At 38.0% G+C, this 22,878-nt stretch overlaps 1 protein-coding gene across 3 annotated transcripts in view; it reads left to right on the top strand.

The window, feature by feature from the left end:
* Window positions 1-22,878, top strand: part of LARGE1 (LARGE xylosyl- and glucuronyltransferase 1) — a 265,931-nt gene that overhangs the window by 95,202 nt on the left and 147,851 nt on the right. The window contains exon 1 of one of the 3 annotated variants that reach the window (XM_042051233.1): window positions 18,608-18,626. The exons of the other annotated variants lie outside the window; for them this stretch is intronic. The gene's annotated coding sequence lies outside the window, so the exon portion shown is untranslated. Of the gene's footprint in view, window positions 1-18,607; window positions 18,627-22,878 lie in introns of those variants that run through there. 3 annotated transcript variants of the gene reach the window in all.

Genomic DNA, 22,878 nt, shown 5'->3' with positions numbered 1-22,878 from the left:
CCTGGGACAACTGGGCCTGAGCTCAATAACTGAAAAGGTCCCTTGTAATCCTATGTGGTATCTTTGCAAATATATTCCCTATTTGGTTCATGGAGCTCTCTTGGGTTCCACTGAACAGGAAATAAATAATCTCCTTTGCTAGAGAAGGTGTATTATTTGGAGATTATGTTTTGGCTTCTTCATGATTTTAAAACACCATTTTTAAGGATTAAAGCAGCAGCAGAGCTGATTATTTAGTGGTTATTACTTGATGAGGTAATGACACTTGGCTTATTTCCTAAGCACTTTTTGATCTACTGATGAAAAACACTCTATAGGCTAGGTAATATTATTGTTAACAATAGTGGAGTGTTGGGAACTAATTAGTCACACCAGCCTTTTTAGGCAAAGGAGAAGAAGTGTTGATGGAGCAAAAGGAATGCTGTTAAGCTTTAGGAATGCTTATTTTGAGAGACAGCCTCACTGTGTAAGGTGAACTACTCAAAGCATTCGGGTGCACTTGTGTGGGAAAATGGATTTCTTTCCAAGTGGGTGGTTCATGGTTTATTTGGGGGGGGGGGTGTGTGATCAGGTTATGGTAACGGAGGAGGGAGGGGGGAGGGGTGTCTACAGGGGTGAGTAACTTCCCCTAGAAGTTGCTAGAAGCTCCCCTTATGTCCAACAGAGACAGTTCCAGCTGGACCTGCCACTGGCCAAGGCCGAGCCCATCAGCGACCACGGTAGCACCTCTGGGATAATAGAATTAAGAAGGGAAAAAAGCCCCAAGCCACAATAGAAAGAGCAGCTGGGAGAGGGCAGAGAATATGTGAGAGGAAGAGAGATGGGGAACAGAATGTATGCTACATATTATTTATAATACATTGTGTATGTAGTTCTTGAGAAAGCTGTTGGTGAAATCTGGTTCATGAAATCCAAATTTGGGACTAGATAAGCACAAATGAGTTATTTATCCACCATGTAGACCTTCAGTAACCTTTAAGATATAAATGAATCAATGGGAATCTTTTATTACAGTTTTTTGTGAATATGACAAATTATATCTTTTTTTATAAAATAAATATGACTGTCAAAAGGTTAAATGAATGTAACTTGTCTTGCGAGTTTGAGTGCTCACAGAGAAGTCACCCAGCCTCTTGGCTTTAATACTCTTGCACTCTAAGAAGCTTGAAGCTGTCTTCAAAAAACCAAAACAAGCAGTTTCTCTGCCATTAACCACACAAAATGAAATAGCTTCCTCTTTTTCTACTTGACATCTTACATAGGTGGAGATTGTCTTGAAATTCTTAGAAGGAGTACCAGTTTAAAAAAAGTAGCCTGTAGTCTAAGTGTTAAAGAGAGAAAGAAAGAGGTGATGCATCAAGACAGCTACCAGGAAAAGCAGAGTCATGTGAACACCATTACTGTTGTTATCCAGATAAGTACAGGAATGCCTCTGTTTCTTTCAAGTTTCTTTTATGTGAATGAAGAAATATTTCCTGGTTTCGTATTTTTATGTAACTACAGCTGTGTTGTTGTGGTGGGTTAATCTTCACTGACTGCTGTGTTGTTGTGGTGGGTTAATCTTCACTGACTGCTAGGTGCCCACCGAGTCACTCTCACTCTCCTCCTCAGCTGAAAGCAAGAAAACATAACAAAAGGCTCATGAGTCACCCTACTAACCAAAATCTTGTCATGCAAACCCAGTATAGTGGTAGACCATTCATTTAATCATGCCTTACAGATAGTTGTGCCTAATGTCTGTAGTCCCTAATTTCTCTGCTCCTAATTCCTTGCTGAAGGCTTTATTGTGATACTGTGCATATGTTTGGCTTCACAGTAGACTGTGGCAAGAACAGTTCATCAAAGAAAGGAGAAGACATTTAAGTGCTCAGTTGCTCTTTTGAAGTTACTAGTTGCCTTTTCTTCCACTCTGCTGTTTTCCAAAGAATGCACTGAACGGTCGTTCTGACTGCCTCAGCTTGGTGGACAAAATTGAAGGCAGTTTCCCAATGCCTTGTTTATTGATAATTCTTAGGGATTACCATGGCTTTTGTGTCTTTCTCATGTGGTTGTCTGGAATGTTTTCATGTAATACTCTCTTTTCTGATCAATGATGAGGGTAAAAGCAACAGCAAAAAAGAAATTGATTGAAACTGTTTTCTCTCCAGTTTTCCTACTTTTGCCATTTCTTACTGCATGTCAACCTGTTGCTGCCATGCTCTGTTGCTCACTTGTATGCTCACCTGCACCCTTGTTTTCTCTTCCACATTTGTGCTTGCTTGCTCTCTATCACTTTCAGCCTCGCTCGCTCAAAATCCTGTAACTGTTCTCTTGCACTTGCGCTGGTTCACACATCCCTCACACTCTGACTTTTTCCTCAGTGTTTTCACACCTTGAATCCTTTTAAGTCTTTTGTGTTGTATTTCTTTTTTGTGCTTCATTTCACTCTCTCTGTGTCACACATGTTCAATTTACTTTGTTCCATTACTGGATTCCTGGGGACATATTTGCAGTGCTGCCTAGCGGGAGTAAGGGCTGCTATTGTAATACATCTCTGATAGTGTTTATGTTCCTTGTTCAGCACCAGTGATGATGTGACCAGAAAATTTTAACCATTGCTAGTTTCTCTCCACATGTACATCATTAATTTGTGTTCTCACTCTTTAAAAAAATAATACCATTTGCTTCTTTTTAAAATTGATTTTCACTAGAAAAGAAAAAACAAGTTTGGTGTGAAGGACCCAAGGAGCCTGGGAATGAAACTAAAAGAAAAGAGTGTTGCATCCCCCCAGTTACTACAGACAAGATCCAATATGTTTCAGGTTTTCCTTTCTATACAAAAATGATGTTTCAGAATTGAGAAATCAAGCAAGTCAGTTGGGCATAGTTCACCTGTCTGGTGCTTTCCTATGGCGCATATTCTCCTCTCTAAATTCCTGCTTATCTATACTTAACATTAAAAAAAAAAAACAATAAAAGAAAAAAAAGCAACAAAAAAACCTCAGCCACTGACTGCATTTTATGTTACTGTGTTGGGACTCTTATAAATAATTATGCCCTTTATGAGTAAACTTCTCCTAACCAATGTAGCTTTCTGTTCTTTTTTTCTTACATACTCTTCAGCTGTGTGGGTTTTTTGCATCTGTTTTATTTGCACAAACTTACATGCTTATATATAGGGCTTTCACTGAAGAAAATGTGATGAGAAATCATATGGCCAGCCAAGAGAAACTAGAAAACAAGATTCTCATATAGTTGAAAATTTCCTCACAAATCCATGCACTGCTTCTTTGTGCTTACTTTTGGTCTTTTTTTAAGCATGTCTACATCGAGGCTGGTGGGAAGCTGGAACAGGTTGCCCAGAGAAGTTTTGCATGATCATGAGGCAGATGAGGAATCTTCGGACCGTCTCTTACAGCCCCATATTCAGAAGCATTCACAGTCAGGTTGGACAGGGCTTTGAAGCAACCTGAACTTAGTGATTGATGTCTCAGGGCACTGCAGGAGTGTTGGACTAGATGACCTTTAAAGGTCTCAGTTCTAACTCAAATCATTCTATGATTCTGTGATTCTGTGTTGACCTAATAGTGGTGTTGTGGAGGGTGTTTGGTCCTTAGTTTTAGCTAGTTGCCAGATGGTTTTAGTGTCATTTCACTGCAACTAAGAATAAATAAAAGGTAAGACATTATTTTCCTTTACAAGGAGAAGCAGCTGTCTCTTTTTCAGTCATTTATGGTAAGAGGGCAAAGGGGTGCTAGGAGGGAGATTCTCAGATGTTTTATAGAAATAAGCAAAGCAATTCATTGCGACAGGATAGCAAAACTCAATGTGTATCTACATTGCACTTAGAAGTACAGTTGAACAACTGCTGTCACATATCCAGTATCCACTGCTGTTGGTAAGGTGGAACATGGATGTTTTGGGGTTCTGTGTGCAGCCTGAGGTGATCTAGCCTCACTGGTGTCAGTGTCTGAACTAGTTAATGAAAACATGTCTGGTGTGTCTCCATTCAAAGCTGCCATACCCATCACCAAAATTACAGAGATAATGGTCAGTCTGATAGGAGCAGAGGCAAGAAGGGAACCTAAGAGTAGAGGGACTGAAAATCTGTGGAGGAGACCAGAGGCCTTTCCAAGTGATCTGAGTGACTGTTCTGTCTAGTTATGTCTTGTCTCTCAGCCAGCACCTGCTTGCTTGCTGGGAAGGTTTGGATCTGCTACCAGTAGGCACAGAGGGCAGTTTCTCTCCTACTTCCCCCTATCAGAAGTTCACAAAGCCTTCGGGCAAAAGAATAAACAGAACTCCTAAATTATAGTTCGTTGTTATTGGGGTAATCACTGTTAGTCATTATGGGATATTATTTTAATATCTGTTTGTAGTCAAAGTAGAACTTTCACTATCTGAAATGCAACTTGATTTAGAAGACATTTAAAGAACTGTTAGGAGTGGCATACCTACAGATATGTCCATTTTTCTACTGTGACAAAAGAATATATTTTTGAATGATGGTTTAAATGGATCATTAAAGTGCATTTTACTTTGGAAGCAGAGTTTGAAAAGGGGAGAAATGTTATTCCCTGTGTCTAATGCTTTCCTTTGACTCCTGGGTTGTTTGAATTGCCAATAAGTTTGAATTTGCCTGTGTGACAAAAGTCACTCTAGACCAGAAGTCCATGTTACCTGAGGAATAGAGAGCAGTTTGGGCTTGCTAAATGGCAAAACTGTGCTTGTGTTATGCCACAGCTGCAAATGGGGAGATACTACATGCAGGTAGGAAACCTAAATGTGCTTTTCCTTGTTCCAGCCAGGACAGGGTGAGTTTTTGTGGTCGCCAAGAGGGGACGAGAGCAGAATACAGAGGTTATTCTGTACTACCCCATGTCATTACTGGGGACAGGGGAGGGGACTCTCTGGGAGAAGGGTTTCCTTCCTGATTGAAAAAACATGGTGAAGGGAGCCATCTAGTCTTGTCTATTATCGGGGAATTTTTCTGTGTGAATCATTTCTTACACCTTTTGTTATTAATGTTGTTGCTGTTACTGTTTGTATTATCTCATTGCCATTTCCAGTAAGTTGTTCTTATCACAACCTGTGATGTTTGCCTTTTGTGCCTCCAGTTGGAGGTGGGTGGGAGAACTAAATTGGGGAATACCATTCCTAAACATGACAGTGCTATACATGAAATGGCAGGATGTAGTCTGCTCCTAGCTTGGGACCTGGTTTGGTTGTAGTGGGAATTCTCCCTGCCAGCTGCACCATGGGATGTGAAATGCAGCTGCTTCACTGCAGAGCCTGACAGGGGGTGCCCATCCATCCCACTGTACCCTCGCTGATGGCTTGCTTCTGGCTCTCTCCTTCTGGCTCTCTCTCCATGATGTTGAAGCCAAAAATAGGCATGCAGCAAGACAGCAGGTCGTGGGGAGAGATGACCAATATTTGTGTATTTGCAGCTAAAGATTTCACAAGTCACTATCTGTAAAGACATAGCTTAGTTTGTTGTTCATTTCCAAGTCTGTGCCATCAAATGAGCATAAAACTTAAGGAAGGGAATGAGTTATCAGCTCATTGGAGGCAAGGAAGGGAGGACACTAAGATACATTTTAGCCCGTAAATCAAAGTGGACCTCTCAATTTTCTTGAAATTTATCAGAAAAGAAAATTCAGTACTTCTTTTTTTTTAACAGTTCCATTCATTTCTTTAATGAGTATTTGAAAATCTTTAACCTTCAAGAGTAATTATTCTCTAAGTCTTATCCATTCTTTCCATTTTGTAGATATTTTTCTTCCTTTAAAAAAAAGAAAAAACGGATTAATTATAAGAAGATGGATACTTAACTAAGCTTCAGGCTTCTTGGTGAGTCCTAGCCTGAAGCTAATAAATGTTATCTCTGGCAATTTAAATGTTTTTTTCTTTTAATTGAGTTTTTTTAAAAAGTGGGGATATGTTAAAAAAATTGCACGACAAGGTGATATATAACTGTCATGAATGAATTAAACTCACCCATAGTAAAGCTTCATTATGTACCTATTTTCAATATCAGAAAAATAAAAAAAAGATTGTATCTGTCTATCTCTGTGGGACCAGAAAATCCTTCTCTTTTCTTAGTCTGTAAAATAAGAAAATGTATTAGTAAAATCACAAAAATAGGCAGAAGGAGAAAAGAATGGATATAATTCCTCAAACCTTTAAATATTTTAAACACTCAATTTTTACAGATTTAATAGAATTTAATTTGACTGATGGTGTCTCTTTGGCTAGAAAAAATATCACTTACAGTATTGTCAATCCCAAATGTCCTAATATCCTGTGTTCTGGATCACAAAAATCATGACATTGAATTTTTAGTTTTGTTTCTAAAGCGACTCTGCATCTGTTCTCCTAAAAATAAGTCCTCATTAGTTACCATTTAGGTTATGAATTATTAGATCAGAATTTATAACTAGATAACAATTTCAAGTTTTGCTTTGGCATTCTAAGGAACAAAAAAATCTTCTTGCTATAGAAAAGAAAACCAAGACGCTTTGAGTAACATTTTGCTTCAACGTTCCCATTAATTGAGACTGTAAAAGCTAAGCTGTACTTGTAAGGAAGGTACATGGGATTTTCACCTAAATGAATACTGGGATTTTTTTATTTTGTCTGTCTTAAAGTTCTAAGGAAGATTTGTTGAGGAATTATGACATCCCAAGTAGTACCTGAGAGGTGTATCTCATTTTCCTGTTCACTATCTTTACTAGTTACAGCGTGGGAGTGCCGAGGGCTGTTTCTCTCTAACTCCGAGACATAGGAATCCTTAGTTTTCACATGAATAGCCCAGGGCATGGCAGCTTTTGGGAATTTCTATGATAATCCACAGTGCAGCTACCAATGGTCACGCTGCCATGGGGCGGCTCGGTAAGGTTCATGGAACTTGGCCACCTGTGCTTGGGGCAATTTCCTGTGTGTTTACTTAGGAAAAGAGTTGTGAAATGTCTGTTTCCTCTTTGATAGGTTGCCTTCCAGTTAAAATGTGGCAAGAGAAACCCTTGTGGATGAAGAGCAGGGAATATGTTTGTTTAGACCTTGCATGCAGAGGTGGAATGGGTAGTGTAGGGCCTGATCTTGTCAGCAGCAAAAGCTTCAATGAGCTTTCAGTGTGCAGTTCTCAGGACCAGTCATAAACTGTGATGGAAGTCATAGGTTAATTGAGTTCAAGACCATTAAGGACATCCCAGTTGTCTGAGCTCGTCTTTCATGGGAAGCTCATGTAATCATTAGTCATTTTCAGTGACAAAAATGTGCACCTCATTTCTCATTCGAATTTGGCTTCCAGTTGCTGGTTCTTGCTAAATCGTTTTCCATAAGATTAAAGAGCTCTTCTGTTCCTGCTCTTTTCTTCATGTGGAGGAACTAATGTAGTTTAGTCAACTCACTTCTCAGTTTTCTTCTTGCAAGCTGAATGGTTTGATCTCTTTAAATTGTGGGGCATTATCTCTAGTTTTAACTTTTTTTCTGCCTCTCTTCTGAACCCTCTCCAGATTTTCAACACACTTTTAAAAATGCACGTGACAGAAGTCATACTGGTATGAAATATCATTCTCATCACTACTACAAACAGAGGTGCTACATATATTTATCATTTCCTGCACTTTACTCCCCAATTATACTTCCAAGTACCAAATGACTTACACTCCTAGTTCTTGAAGCTCTTTTTAAAATTATCTGCTTACCTATGCTTGGTAATGCCTTCCATGATCGCTGTTTTCCAGAATGCATGATTCTATTTTATAGATATAGTCTGCATTGTTTGTTCTCAAAAACATTCCTTTGCAGTTGGACGTAATGAACTGCATTTTGTCTGAGTGGGCAAGATTGCCCTGTCTTTAGCACAATTTATGCTATTAACTTTGTGTTGTATGTAAAGTTTTGGGGTTTGTTTGTTTTTTTTTTTTATTTCCAAAGCATCATTAAATGTTAAATAGGAGCCACCAAAGTACTGAGTACTTTGAGGTCCCAGCAGGTATTCCTGTTTCAGTAACAGACACTTGGTGCTTGCAATCTGGTTAAGTAGACAGGTTTTAGTTCTTAATATAGAATGTTCTGGTATTGTATCTTTTCAACATGAAAATTTGTTACTAGATCAGACACCTTGCAATGCCTTAATATGTTAGTATGTACATCTGTGCATAATCTTTAGTTGCCAACTTTAAATCAGATGAAAAGATAAAATCAGTCTTATAAGATCAATATTAAAAAAGCTGCCTATCTTTAATTATATTCCTATCAATTAATTTTCTATCTTCTGACTTCTGGACTAACTTTTTCATTACTTTAAGTGCACTTAGTGCATTTGGCATCAGCGCAACAAGCCCAAGAGTCATCACGATCATTTTGTTTCCCCTTTTTGAGTACGCACACAGAATAAATACTCAAGTCAATAAAACAGCCTGTCCTTCCTGATAGGTATGATGTAGTGTTCTTGGCTGTTCCTGGCACAAATTCCCTCCTTTATTCTTGAGCACACTGTCTTCCCCTGGTTATTTAGTATGGACCACTGGATAGAAGATATCCTGGTTTACGTTCCTGTTAACAAAAGTCAAGTCTTAAAGTTGTCTGCAGTGCAGCTAATTATATTATGTAAAGTCACAGTGCTTATTGTGTTCAAAAATAACAGATTTTCTAAAGTCTCTAAATAAGGAAAAAGGTCACATTCAGTTCATTTAGTCTGCCAAACATGCACTGCTTTCCAAGACTTTGGTTTGTGATGAGTAGACGTATTTCTCATCTTTTCTTGTCAGCATATTAGCTTCCTTCATTGTTTTTAGTCAAGGATCAAAAGCTTTTCTTGAGGGACTACCCTTCTAACTTGAGTCACCTGGCTCCAAGACCCCTTTTGAAATTTTTCTGAAGCCCCATTTTAAGCCTGTGTTGGAGCATCATGGGCTGACTTTACATAAAGAGGCACTGCAGTCCAAAGAACCGAATGTGTGTATATCCTTACACAATAGTTCTACCTTAGTATGGCTAAAATGACACTTCCAACTATGCACCACAATGAGGCTTCACAAGGGAAAAATTACAAACTTTGTAATCTCCTCCCTGTCTTTCTAATTTTCTATTTGTCTGCTTCGTTAATGCAGCTATCATTGAGAACTCAGTGGCTGATTCATAGTTGTCATAGCTCTTAAATAAGCCACACAAATTTAGAAAGGGAGACTGAGACATGTTCAATCTACCTCACACAAACTGTTCTTTCTTCTGTAGTATTGGAGTATGTATGCCTGACTCATCTTTAAAAATGAAATGGAATACCTTTTTAAGCAATAGCTGCTACTTACTGCAGTCAAGTCACTCTTTCAACACCTCCAAAAGGTCTGTCTTAGTTTTCCTTGGGACTTGGACTTTTTCCCTGGAATTTAACTTGTAAAGCCTCTTGTTCTTCTTGTTCCCCACGGACAGGACCATCTGGACATTGTTCTGTTGTAATTGTGGAGAGTAGTATTTTTGTTTGTTAGGATTATGGGATTAGGCTGGCTTTTAAATAAAGTGAAACAGACATCATCTCATTAACATTTATATTACTTTTTTCTTACTTTGGTTGCAGCCAGTAATACTCAAGTGTAAGTTTTGTGATTTAGTAGATTTTGGTGCTGTGAGATATGGCAGCAGATTAATGCAGAGTTTGCCTTTGGCTGGCTTCACAGTGGAAGTGTGGTAAAACTTCATTAGTTCACATACCCTAAACATTTGGATTCTGACACTTTGGAATTCCTCTTTGAAATTTCAGAAATGTGGTTCTCCAGGCAGGGGCTAAGGTGCAGTGGAGATCACTGAGCTCTGGGATGCACAGTCCTTAACTCTGTGCTCTTAGTCCTTCACTCTGTGCTCTTAGTCCTTCACCAAAATCACTGATGTAAAGGAAATTTCTAGTGTGCCAGGCAAAAAGATGCACTTGGAGTCTGCTGCGTGACGTAGGCCACAGGATTTTTTTATTGCCTTTTACAAAAACTTGTTCTTGATTTTAAAATACACAGAGACAGAAAATTATTGGTGATTCTTGGTGAGTTAGTTCAGTGGTTTGTTACTTTTCTGCTCAAAATTTGGACCTTGTTTCTGTCTTTTATTTTTGAAAATTCAGTTATCAACCTCTTGTTCCTTTACTGTCTTAAAATTGGAAGAGTCTTCTTGGAGTGAACTTTACTACTTCTCTTAGGTACTAAAGAATATGAGCAAATTGCCTATTAGCCATGCTTTTGCTTATCTGAGTAGATTTCTGTCCTTCAGCAGTTCATTCTGAAATAGCAGTTCATTCTGAAATAGGTTTTCCAGCACCTGGGCCATTCTGTAGGTCTTCACGTAATTCACCTTTATTGAGTTCCTTGTTAAATAAAGATCACCAGAACAGAGCAGTATTCCATATTCTTCATTTATGTATTTTGTATAAATACACATAGGAAAATATTGAAGTGTTTTAATAAAGAATTGAGATTGACAACATTTTTCCATTTAAATGTCCTTTTTAAGAAGCTTACAGTTTTCCATGGACTGTGACCATTAAGGATGCAATTTTACATTTAGATGAAGACTTTTTTTAATTATTTGAGAAAATTGCTTATTTTCCAGGAGAAAATAATCTACCTTGCAAATATGATTCAATTACTGTTTAACCGTAGCAGGAAATAATTTTGTTCTTTGCCCCTATTTTTGCCAATTCTGACTTTAAGAAAGTTACCTACTGAGTTTAAGTTTCTAGCACCTCTTTGCTTAAAAGTATATTTATTTCATGGTGAGGAGGGGACAGGTACAAAGGTTTTGATTTAAATGTTGTAGAGATTGACAAAGGATAGGGGATAAAACAATATGTTATCTGTCTTGTTTGAATTTTTTTTATGTGAGTGGGTGATTTCAACAAGACTTAACTTGAAAACTTCGTATGTGCTATAAATAGGACCTTTCACAAGGGCAGGTGTTCATGATGTTGAAAAAAACCCCATGATTTTAAGCAAATGTTAGGAATGAAGATGAGATGCTGTGCAGGAGTGGAAGGAAGTGACCTGCCACTGTTATTTCAGAATGTTCTGAGAAGGAAAGCTGTTTCAGCAGGAGATCAATTATGAGCGTTTTGGTTATATACTGTAAAACAATTACCTAGAACTGAATTTCAGTGCAAGAAGAGGCTTTGGTATATTGCTATGACTGTTAATTTCAATGCACAGAAGCCAAGAACTTCAGAGTTACAGCAGCTGTGGGAAACATAAGTTGGTAATGTTTACATACACTTCAAAGCATAAATTTCTTAGCATAAACAGCAATGCAAAACACTACATATGTGCAAGTGGGGAGAGCAATGGATACTGTGGGAACCATGGATGAATTTGAATTTCTGGACTTTAAATACAGAGCCCCAAGACTGCACTCACTCACAGCTTCTTTCCCACTGAATATATAAGGTGCAAAATGAGTTACGTCCTGTTCTAAAATACAAGACCCTGATTCTGCATAAACTTAAGTGCTTACATAAATTCAGTCATCTAAATAAGCACACTGCCTGCTGTAACTTCTTCCTCGTGGTTCACATGCATGTACATGTTTACTGGGCTTAGTTACTGGCATCCTAGAAACGATGCAAACCAAGAAATGAAGATGAACATGTTACACAAAGTGCATTTTCTGATGCAGGGCAGCTAGGTTAAGATTCTTGCTGGCTTGTCACATTGGCTTCAGCTTCCTGAACTCCCCACCTTGAGCAGCAGAGGAGATCAAGGATTCTCTTTGACTGGATACTTTTGCTTTTAGGTAGTAGTTAATACTGGCTAAGAATCAACTTAATTAATTTGATGCTGTCTAAGAGTCTTTATGGCCTGTAAGTCATTTAGGACTGGTGTCTCTGCTATTAGTGGTTGTTGGCTCTATTCGTAGCAGTTTGTAATAAAAGGTAATAGGTTTTGAGCTTTTTGCTCTCTCCTTAACCCACTATTCATCCCTTTGTTGCTCAGAGAGTGTGTATTGTAAAATAATGTGTCCACTTGGATTGATTTGCTCTCTGCTAGACATCAGGTCTACACATTATTATGTTCATTTCTGACATGTTTTAGAGTGCCATTTGATAAATACACGGACTGATTGTCTTCTAATCCATCAAATCAGACTAATCAGTAATAAATCAGTTCTCTTTTTAAGAACAAGTTTCTTTTGAGAACTTAGTCTGGCCTCTTTGCCTGTATTTGCTGAGCATGGTAATTTAAGAAACAGCTGTGACTGCATGTTGTCTTTTTTTTTTTTAATAACTATTTTTGTGATTTAGCAAAGACTGAAAGAGACCATATCAGAAAATTGGAAGTTTAACCATTGGTATCAGCGGGTTAGGACTTCCTTCAGAAAATCTTGATGGGTGGTGAGGTGGAAGGTTTATTTACTCTTTTATTTTCAAACCTTTAGGGAACTACTTGTCAGTTTTTCTCTACGATTAGCAGGGCTAAGTATATTTTTGCTGTCGTTTAGAACCTGAGGTCCTACGTAACTCTGCTATGGCAGTTGTGAGAGCCTGGAAAACATCACCAGGTGTTGTGAAACTTATGATGCGAGTTTCACATCAGTGCTTACAATGTCTAGATGCTTCACCGTTGTTCCCTGTTAAGACAATTCATTATTATGTGGTTCTTCTGAATGATTGGCAGTGGTTGACACAGGGACTGGGTATGTGTCTGCACTCTGAACTCCACTGCGAATTGAAATGTCATGGATTTGTTCTTAAAGAAGCTTTCAAGGCTCTTCTCAGCGTGCTTCAAAATACAATGATCAAAATCCTTGTAAAAAACATGAGCTAAGGTCACATAAGCTGCCTAGGTGCCTAAATTGCCATCCCTAAGTTAAAGAGGGAGATGAACAGTTTAGATCATCTTCTGTCTCAGTTCCTATGTAACTTCTAGGAGAAGGAGGTTGGCCTAGCTAAATTCAGCACTGCACTGGCAATCTGAAAAAGCCCGTGGCTACCAGCAGCCTTTCTAGCACATCACAAGTGGTTAAGTAGCAGAACGGAGGCTGTCTGCTGGACACACTCACGCAGACTTTCTCTGCCTTCACAGTGGCCAAGAGGGAGGGACAAAGCCAGGAGAGAGATGCTGCCAGCTCCCCAGAACAGCCAGAATTCTGGATGAGGTCTCCCACCTTTGCCATGGCGGTGGTGCTTTGGCTATGTTCTAACCTTCAGGGATTTGGGAGGAGGAAGCAGTGGAGAGGAGCGCTGAAGCTTGCTGCTTTATAGCAGCTCTAACAGATGTATGGCAACGTGCTGCACTTTGGCAGCAGCCAGCACCAGTGCTATTAGTTGCCAAGACAATTGGCAGCAGATGGCTTTGTCCAATTCTGCCATGAAATTCATTTAAACTAAAGAAGATAGAGTATTGTACTTGCAGCTAATTCATTGCAAGAAAATGAGATTCCTTGTACTCTGATTTTATAAGTTGTAAATTTCACAGGTACTGGTGAGAATCCAGATTATTTCGTAACCTCCTCTCCACAGACCAGCACCACGGTCATGCAAGAGTGAGAAAAGTTCAGTTGTGTTTTTCAGTGATATAAAAGGCAGATTTTCTGTATTTACTACAGCTCCTAGTATAACTTATTAAAGTGGATTGCAGCTGAGGAAATTTTGGACCCACAGTTCTTGATCTGTTTTTTTGTACAACTATGTGTCCAAGTCTTTACTTTGGCAGCTGACCCCATCATCAAAACAATACCACATGGCAGCAGTATATGCCATCTGTGATAACTTTTTAAAATATATTTTTTGCTGCAAAATAGCAAGTGCTTAATGTAGTCTTTCTCCCAGCTTTTCTTCTATACTGATAAGCAGTATCATACTCATGCCAGTTTGAACTGCTGGTCTTCATGGAACTTAATGAGAAAAAAAAACAGTAAAAGAAGGACAGCATAGAAGATGTCCAATTATACTCTTTTAATGCTAACCCGAGCCTTACAGAATCTTATATTTCTATATAATTAGTAGTTTTGTTTATAAATAGGTTCATTTAAGTAATAATGCCAGAAATGCCAGAAAGCCATGGTTTTTTTCTGACAGGAGTGATCTTTATCTTGACCATTCATGTCACTGCCTAAAGCCAGGCAATCAGTCTGTGCCTATTTCTTTCTGATAATTGCTCTATTAAAAAAAAAAAACAACCAGACCTTCACAAATTAATATAATTGTTGGCCAGTTTCTTTTTAACTTAGGAGAAAATTTGTCCTTATGCTTTCAAAAGCTTGGAAAAAAATCTAAAAACTCAACAAAATATTTTGGAAAAGATACAGTGTGAAGAAAAAAGCAAATCAGTGATTTTGGGTATCCAGTAGTTTTTGTGCTTGGACTAAATGCTGCTAGTATCAAACATAAATCTATTATTTAAAAAAATGTTTAGAAAGCTAAACCAGCTGAACAGTTTAGAATAACTTTCTACTTTGTGTTAAAATGTAAGTATTATCTAAAGAAGCAAAATTGTGACCATACTATTTTTAAAGTCTTGAAGACTATTTATTTTGACTAGGAATATGCTTTTCAGTTGTACCCACGTGATTCAGGAGCTGGGGAATTAGGCTCACATGACAAGTTCAAAAGTATCTGAGAGATTTAGGAAGATGAGCACAGCCTATTTGTTCTTGTAACTAATGACTGCCATTCTAAAAATCCCACTCTGTCTCCCAAGCTTAATTTATATGTTAAGTTGCTGGTGATTAAAAAGACTTCTTACAGAAATCTGAAGGAAGGAAAGTGCAAAGTACTGCAGTGGTCTAATGAGTGTGCTTCCTCAGAGCACTTCACCAGCTGACAATCATTTGTATGTTGTACTGGTGAAGCATTTCTAGTGTGGAGGCAACTGCATCAGTAAAAAAACCCTCTCTGTATTGATACAATAAGCTGCTTCCCCACAATGAAATGTACTGCTGGTGAACATGAATTTTTTTCGGGTGTAATTCTATGTACTCACAGTGCTTCCACAAGGATAGCAGTTCAGTCAGGGATTAAACATTTTCATACCCTATTTCATGGCTCAGAAGTCTTTCTGGAAGCTTAGGTATACTGCTGAAAGCCTGAAAAATCCCCTGAACAAGGATTTGGTTGTTAGCTTGTTACCAAAGTAAGAGGACTTTTAATATAAAAATATAAAATGATTACAGATTGTTGCTTTGTTTTGTTTTTAATTTTCCTGATCTCTGCTGGGAAAAAAGAAGGTACTCTAAGGACCTCCTACTGTATTTGGAGCTAGTGAAGTGAACAGGGAATATTTTCATTTTAATTAATATTCTTACTTAAGGAGAAGTTAATGAACTGTTCTTCCAAAAAATCTTTGTGTTAGTGTTTCATATCCACAGTACACCACCACATAAAGTTGTTTCATTTGTGAGGCTGCTTGTTATTCTTCTCTCAAATACAACTTAACTGCTGCATGGTGGCTTTCAATTGGTAGCACAAGAAGTTCTGTCCTGATTCTTAAATTTCTGAGCATGGACAGCCTCAGAGTCACTGTGATGAATGGAGCAGCCTAAAACTAGGCTACATTTATCAAAACTCACACTTAAGAGCTGACTGAAATGCTTTGATCTGTTACCTGCACAAAGCAACTCATCACTAGTAGGACAGGGCACTACCCTCTCTCATTTACTAAAATAGGAATGAGTGTTCAAATTTCAATTTTGGCAGCATTTTCATTATCAATATAATAGATGTAAAGCAGAAGTTAACATCTTCTAAGTCAAATTGTTGCAATACACATCGAAATAAAAGCTGCATATGGTCAAAACCCTTCAGTAGCAACCATGGGCATAAAGAGGATATTTCTGGTGTGTGGAATTCTCCCACCTCCAACAGCCCTTGCATTTCTTGAGGCTTGTGTGCTTACAGAGCATTGGCAGGTGCCTGCCCATCAGAATGGATTTATAGTAAGTCTTGGGGTTGCATGTTTAAAAGAATATTAAATCTCATGTTCAAGAGAAAAGCTAAGTCTGTTAGGACTTTCTTTTTCAAGCCATTTAAGCAATTTGAATAAGGATAGATGCCTAAAAGTGCACCTACCTGCATTTTCTTTGAAAATCTGCTCCTCTCAGGCTCCTCAGTGACTATTTCTTTTAATGGAATGTGCTTCTAAATCATCTGGGAGATCTTCAAGACCTTATTTTTTTACAAAATGGTAGAAAGACATAAAAAAATAATATTCCAGATAATAGAATTTCATTGTAAAGTACCAATATGGGGGATTTTTAAAATTCAATAATAATCGTCTTCTCCCTTACCTAAATGAAAACAATAATTATGAGTGCTTTTCTATCTCATTATTCTTCCATCTCCCAGTCTACACTGGAATTAGGAACGAGAAACAAGAAAAAAAAAAGGAAATTAAAATTTTTCTGATTGCTAGACTTTTCTTGACAGCTGGGGAATAAATTAATTTCAAATTAAGATAAAAATATAGGTTTGGCAGAACAAGCTGTTCTGAAAGAGAGTTCTCAATCACTGTCTTAATAATTTTGGCCTACTAGATGTGTGGTAGGATTCTCCCTCATCTGAATTATAAAGGGAGTCACCACTGCTTTTACTGAAGTTAGTAATTTTCTCTCAAAGGAAGTGCTGATGGGTATGTCACTGCTAATGGAGAATTGCTTTTCTATAAATATATCCATTGGTTTCGATTTATTTCTCATACCTCTGAGTAAGTCAACATTACAGAAACTTGAGGTTTTCTAGTTTTCTAGGATTTCATTGTCCCCTGAAACTAGGATAGATGAGTTTAGTAATATATGTGCTCTTTAGTTTTCCTTAAAATTGAGTGGTCTGAACTGTTTGTGTGCTCTTTTTTTCCCCCCAACAAATTAACCAGAAGTCTACCAGATGTTTTTCCTTAGTAAAATTGAAATTAAGGTCAGCATCTGCTATGCTTGTCTCAAACTCAATAGGTATTTTTGACATCTTTGTCTTAACCACTCCACTTCTGGGTTTTCGTTATGCTTTTTTTTTCTGGTTCATGTTCTCTCTTCTAAATTGGATTTGTGCCTCCTTCTTGCCCTTTCCATTTTACAAAGCAAGATACGAAATGTGACCTCAAGTTACTGATTTTCATGTTTCTCGGAGCAGCGCTTCACGGCTCTCTGCATACTCCATTGCACTAACAGTTTAAGCTCTTTTTCCAGAAGACATACATAAACCCATCACTGTACCGTGCCCTGGGTTCAAAATTCTCCAAGCACTGAAATTCAAGCAGGATGCACTCATTGTGATTTATTGGTAGCTTTATTGGTGGTCAAAAAGGGAACAATTTGCAGAGTGCCCTTTATGCTGCCCTTGTGGCACAGGAGGGGAGTGTTCATACACCACTCTGAAATGCCATTGCCTCACCCGTCCTAACCTGCAGTGCTCATGGAGCCATCATGTTACTGCCTTTCCAGAGATGTTGCAGCTGAACTGATAGCAATTCCAGATGGACTTTTTCTTTCCCCTCTAGAGGCCTTTAATAGACATGCATATACCATACATGCAGCAGTCCCATAGGCTCCATAATGTCCTGTGTGTGACCCTAGTGGATCAGTTCCCCAGAGATATGGAAGTCATCAATCACGAATTTTTCTCCATTTCTTCCTGATCAATTTTTTATTGTTCCCAGTGGCATAAACTAGCTTCACTTGTCATGCATCATATTTTCTAAGACTTGCAAGTGGCGGCTCTGCTGTGACTGTACTCCAAGCATTCCTTCTCTTTCTTGAGCTGCAGAAATTTGAGTCATTAGAATAATTCTGCTTTTGGTCCCAGCGTAGCCTTGGAGAGCAGCCCTGCTGAGGAAAGATGTGCCCCACTGTTATTGAAAGGATGTAACTGAAGGCAGATTCTCTGAGGCTCTGCCCCAGTTTATTTAGGAAGTTCATACTCACTGCTTGTGCTTCTACTCTTTCTCTTAAGCAGCCTACTGCATTTCCTTCCTGCATATGTTTGTAACCTTCGTGAGGCTGTGCTAAAACCAATATTTAAGTAGTCTGCATTAAAAATAGTCCTTTCTTTATGGTGGTGGGAAAAGAGATTTCTTAAGCACGTGTATCATGGCACTGCAGTTTGTCAGGCAAGTGCCCTGCAAACTGGAACCGTTGTTAGGGTCTGCATCTCTCCTGCTGGTACATGCAGGAGCGCTCTGTGCTTTTACTTGTGCTGTACGCACGTGAGGCAAATGAAAGCAGAAGTACTTCTGGTATTTCCTAACTTATACTTGCTTATACTCGAAATTCGTGTATTCTTTCCACTTCGTACTTTTAGGTATGGCATGGCGTAGTATGGTATCGCTGTGTTATGGTATGTGGAGGAGCAAGAGATACATGCATTATTAGGATTTAATTTGTTCCCTTTCTGGCCAGGGATTTTACCTGTGGCAGTAGCATAAGCTACATTCCTGTTCTTTAAAGCAGTACATGTTCCTTTTCTTTCAGCCATGCAGCTCCAATTCTGAGCATTCTGGAACACAACAACATTTTCCTTACCATCCTTCATCTACACATATCTTGAGAATTTGGTTATATATCTCTGTTAAAGAGAAAATGAGTGAACAGCCTGCAGAGCACTAGCAAATAATCCTGGCTAGTTTTATCCGTGAGCATGATTCTTGTCAGTTGAAGCTATGCAGAAGTGAGTGTTGGTAAGTAAAAGAGATTTGTTTTGATTGGGTTTTCTTACCAATTTCTCTTATAAGTAGACTGTCATTAGTAGGTTGAAAATAATTTTGGCTGCTTCATCTTAAAACCTGTAGCTGCAGTTCTTGGTCATATCTGTAGCTCAGTGCCAACTTTAGAGTTACGTTATCGAACTAAAAGCAAATAGGGAAAGAAAAAAGAAATGTAAAATAAGTGTTAACAGTACCTCTGTGGTGTCTACTTTACAGGTTTTATGGTAAAATGTATTTCCTGTAATTGGTTTTTTTTTTTGCTGTGGTGAGTACAAACCAGCCAGGATTAAGAAAGGAAACAAGCATTCCTGAGTTGACAGAACAGCCTGAAAAGCCATTCCACAACAAATACAGGAACGTTTTGAGCCATAACTGTTTCAAAATGTGTTTGGTGACTGCTAGTAATAGACTCTCCAGAAAAAAAAAAATTACTCCCACCTTCTACAGCCATAGTGTCACTGGGAATTGTGCCCATTTGAACAAGTACTGAATTTTGCACAATGTCTTAGAATATTTGAAAGTGAAGGCTGAAGCTGTTCTGTTTTAGGCTGCATTTATAGATGAATTTCTATCTAATTTAGAGAGTCCTCACCTATATTAGATGCTTTATATCTTGAATACTTCTGTCACTTCATCCCCTACTTAATTACTTTCATTCTTCCCTAATTGAGTTTAGGGTAATAACTTTGATAACTCAGACACCATCTGGCATGAGAATACAGATTTCACAAGAATAAAGCAGCAAATTGCACTTGAAGTTCAGCAATATTTCTTCCCTTTCTCTTTTTAAGAGAAATAATCAAAACCAGGCATGAAAATATTGTCATTTCACAGTTTTCAAAGAATCTTGAGCCATACCAAATCCAGTGATGTGTGCCTTAGAATTCCTCACAGATGCTCATTCTGTTAAATACAAAAAATAATAACATGGTTGTAGCTATGTGACTGAGGCTTGAAATTAAGCTTATTTTCACATCTCTTGTGTGCAGCTGATAAAAGCCAGTTGGTTAGATTAGATATACCTGGACTGCTCAGTTTGGAAGGTATGAGTTCATTACATAGGCATTTTACACTGGTTAATCCATAGAGCAGGATCAGCATCAGCCTATTACGAGGGATTACAGTCTGCACAGCCACACAGAGGATGGAGATAGAATTTGTAGAAATTTCAAAATGGAGAAAGGAACTGGGGAATGCTGGCCTCTGAAATCAAGGCATTAAGGATCATCAGGACCTGATTATGAGCCAGATGCAAAATGCTTGAACAAGAGAAGCAGAAAAAGGTGGTGGTGGTGAATCAAAAAGGGAAAAGGCACAGCTGTGAAATTAAATACGTGGTAATTTATATCTAACAGATTTGGAGGTTTATATGCTTGGCAGAATTAAACTTCAGCTTTGTAAGCATCATAGTGTGACAGAGTAGAAATTACAGCATTTTACCTTTATTTGAGCATTTTTTCCTGCAATCTGGACACCTTTTGAGTGCTCAGTATGGAGAAGGAGAGAACCCCATTATGTGTACTGGGGAGAGATCAGTGGAAATAACGTTTTTCAGTGCAAAACTTTGCCTGCAAAACCCTCTCAAAGATAATTCCAACAAAAATAAACAAGCCCTCAATAATTCAAATTAATGATAAATACTTGTTAATTTTGTGTATTTATTTATCAGGTACAATTCTGTGGTCTTGAAAGTTCTGCTGAAGATTACTACAGGGTTTTTAGGCTCCTTTAAATGCCTGACAACTCTGAGGTTTGTCTTCATTCTCTTTAGGGTGAATTGGTGGCTGCACCATAGCTGTCACAAACTTGTCACAGGTGGTGGCCCTTCATTACCCATCCTACCTGACATACCTGCTGTCATGGTAAAGCACAAGGCATTTGAACAGTCCTAATTAAAATTTTGCATTGCTAGTTCAAAGTGTTCAAAAGGCATAATTTACTATATCTAAAATGATAAGTTTTTAAGAGCTTTGTCTTCTGTTTTTTCATCATGATAGGTGATGTTTCCTCAGCTTCTGCTGCAGGGATGAAAATAAGATCTTACTGCAAAAGAAACAAGCAAATAGCACCGATATTTTCTCATGTGGCTCCAAAATTTGACTTTTCAATACATCTAAAATATTGCAAGACTTTAAATACAGTGTTAATACAACTTTCCCTGATGATTGGATGCAGTCAGATTATTCAGGAAAAGAAAGAATAGCATTGTCTGATGGAATTCACAATAAATATTTGTGCTCATCAAATAAGAAACCAAATCATTTCCATAGAAGTTGCTAGTATAAGGTGCTAGTATGAATTTTAAATATATACCTGCTGAAGTTACAGTTTCTCAGAAGAGGAGAGACTGTCTCTCCAAACATAAGAAATCATATTCAAATATCCTGTCTGTTGGAATTTTACCATAAGGGACAAGATACATATTATATAATGTTAGAAATACAGGATTTTCTTCAGGGGAAGGCATAAAGTCAGGGCTGGTATAACTCAATATCTGTACTGTTTTAATGATAGTTAAGACCAGAACAAGGCATAATTTAGAAATCAGACTTGATACTAATAGGACAATAAAGTGTTCCTAGTCCCTTGCCCGCCTCAGTTTTTCCTGGGTAGATGGTCATATTTTAGAAGGGAGAAGTCCATGGTTCCTTATTTTCCATAAGGGTACATGTATTGCAGCAGCCTGTTCTTAGAGGGAAAAGAAAGGTGATGGATATAATGATCTTTAACATTCACTCTTCTACTTTATGCTATGTTGGTTCTTAACAGCTGATTCCTATGTCTAGATTAGGTCAAATATATATGGAATATATAACTAAAAATAATGACTGAGATCCTTCCCTTTTCCTAAGATGGAAGCAGATGAGAAAGGAAGCCACCTTCTTCTCTCTCTCTCTCTCTTTTTTTTTTCCTCCCTCGTGTTGTTGTTTCTTCTTTTGCTTGACCTTTAAAGGACTTTTACAGTTGCAGCATTTTTGTTAAGTAGCTGATGGCTTTTTCCATGTCTGATTGTTCTTTAGGCATAAGTTATGTTAATTTGGGGTTTTTCAATATGAAACAATTTTGGTCAAGTCTCTGTCTATTCTGCTGAGATGTTAGGGTAAAAGATATTTCAAATGGTAGAAGTGAATAAACCTATAATTAAACAAACAAAGGAAGATGGATAGATATTTTTAGTGAAGATCTGTTCAGGACAGATTGAAGATCTGTAAAGGACAGTTGTAAGACTGTAATTCACCTCTAGACACAACACAATACAGTAATTTTTGTAAATGCCTCCACCTTCGTCTTCCCTTTACTCCAACACAAAAACTTGCCACAGACATCAATTGTTCACAGTATACATCAGTGTAGAAAACCAATGGCTTTTGGCCCTGCATCCAGTCTACCTAACAAAAGCATCCTTAAAAATCCCACATTGTCTGTACTTACTAAAGAGGTCTCGTGCAGCATATTTTGAGGAGAACACCTGGAGGTAATGAAAACTTAAGAATGTAGAGATCTATCTGAGAATAAAAGAAGGGGAAATGTTTACTTAAAGACATGCAGATCCTGTCAATATTGAGCACTGCTGCTCTAGTTGAGTAAAGCAACCTTATTTTATAATAGTAAATAAGGATGTCAGTGGGGCTTAACCTCAGTGTTGCCACACACAAGAGTAGGCTTATTTAGAAATGTAGTTTAGGATCCTAAGCATACATGGAGATGTTTCTGTGCACCACAGCAGAAATGTGAATTAGTCTCAAAGATACCCCTCCTCTGTTACAAGACAAACCCTTAGTAAGGAGAACATCTAAGTCTTGTTCCCAGTTTGTTGTTTTTAACCTTAATAAACTTTTGGCTGCTTGAAAATGAAAAATTTCCTTTGCTTGCTTCACAGGAAGCTCAGCAGGTTTGTGATGGGGCACAGGGGACATGGCCCACATTCTGACCTAAAACAGTACAGCACTGGGTATATTTGTGGTGCAAGATAAAAATGACACCACCATGCTCCGTGCTGTATGCATGCACATACCATGCAGTGTTAGACCTATGCTTGTTTTCATCACAGTCACCAAGTGTTGTCTTTTGCTGACTTGAAACAGGATTATGTTTCTGATATGCTGTCTTCACTTTTGTAACAAAACAAGATTATAATAAAAAAGAGTAATTTCTTCATGTATTATAGGAAACCTAGGTCTCTGATAGAAATTAAATCTGTGTCTACCTGATATAGCTATCAGAT

Source organism: Corvus kubaryi, unplaced genomic scaffold, assembly GCF_017639235.1.
Source record: "Corvus kubaryi isolate FWS band 111438036 unplaced genomic scaffold, C.kubaryi_AGA036_p1.0 74, whole genome shotgun sequence".
NCBI lineage: Eukaryota > Metazoa > Chordata > Aves > Passeriformes > Corvidae > Corvus > Corvus kubaryi.
Note: the sequence above shows the minus strand (reverse complement) of the source record. Positions and strands in the feature narration are given on the sequence as shown.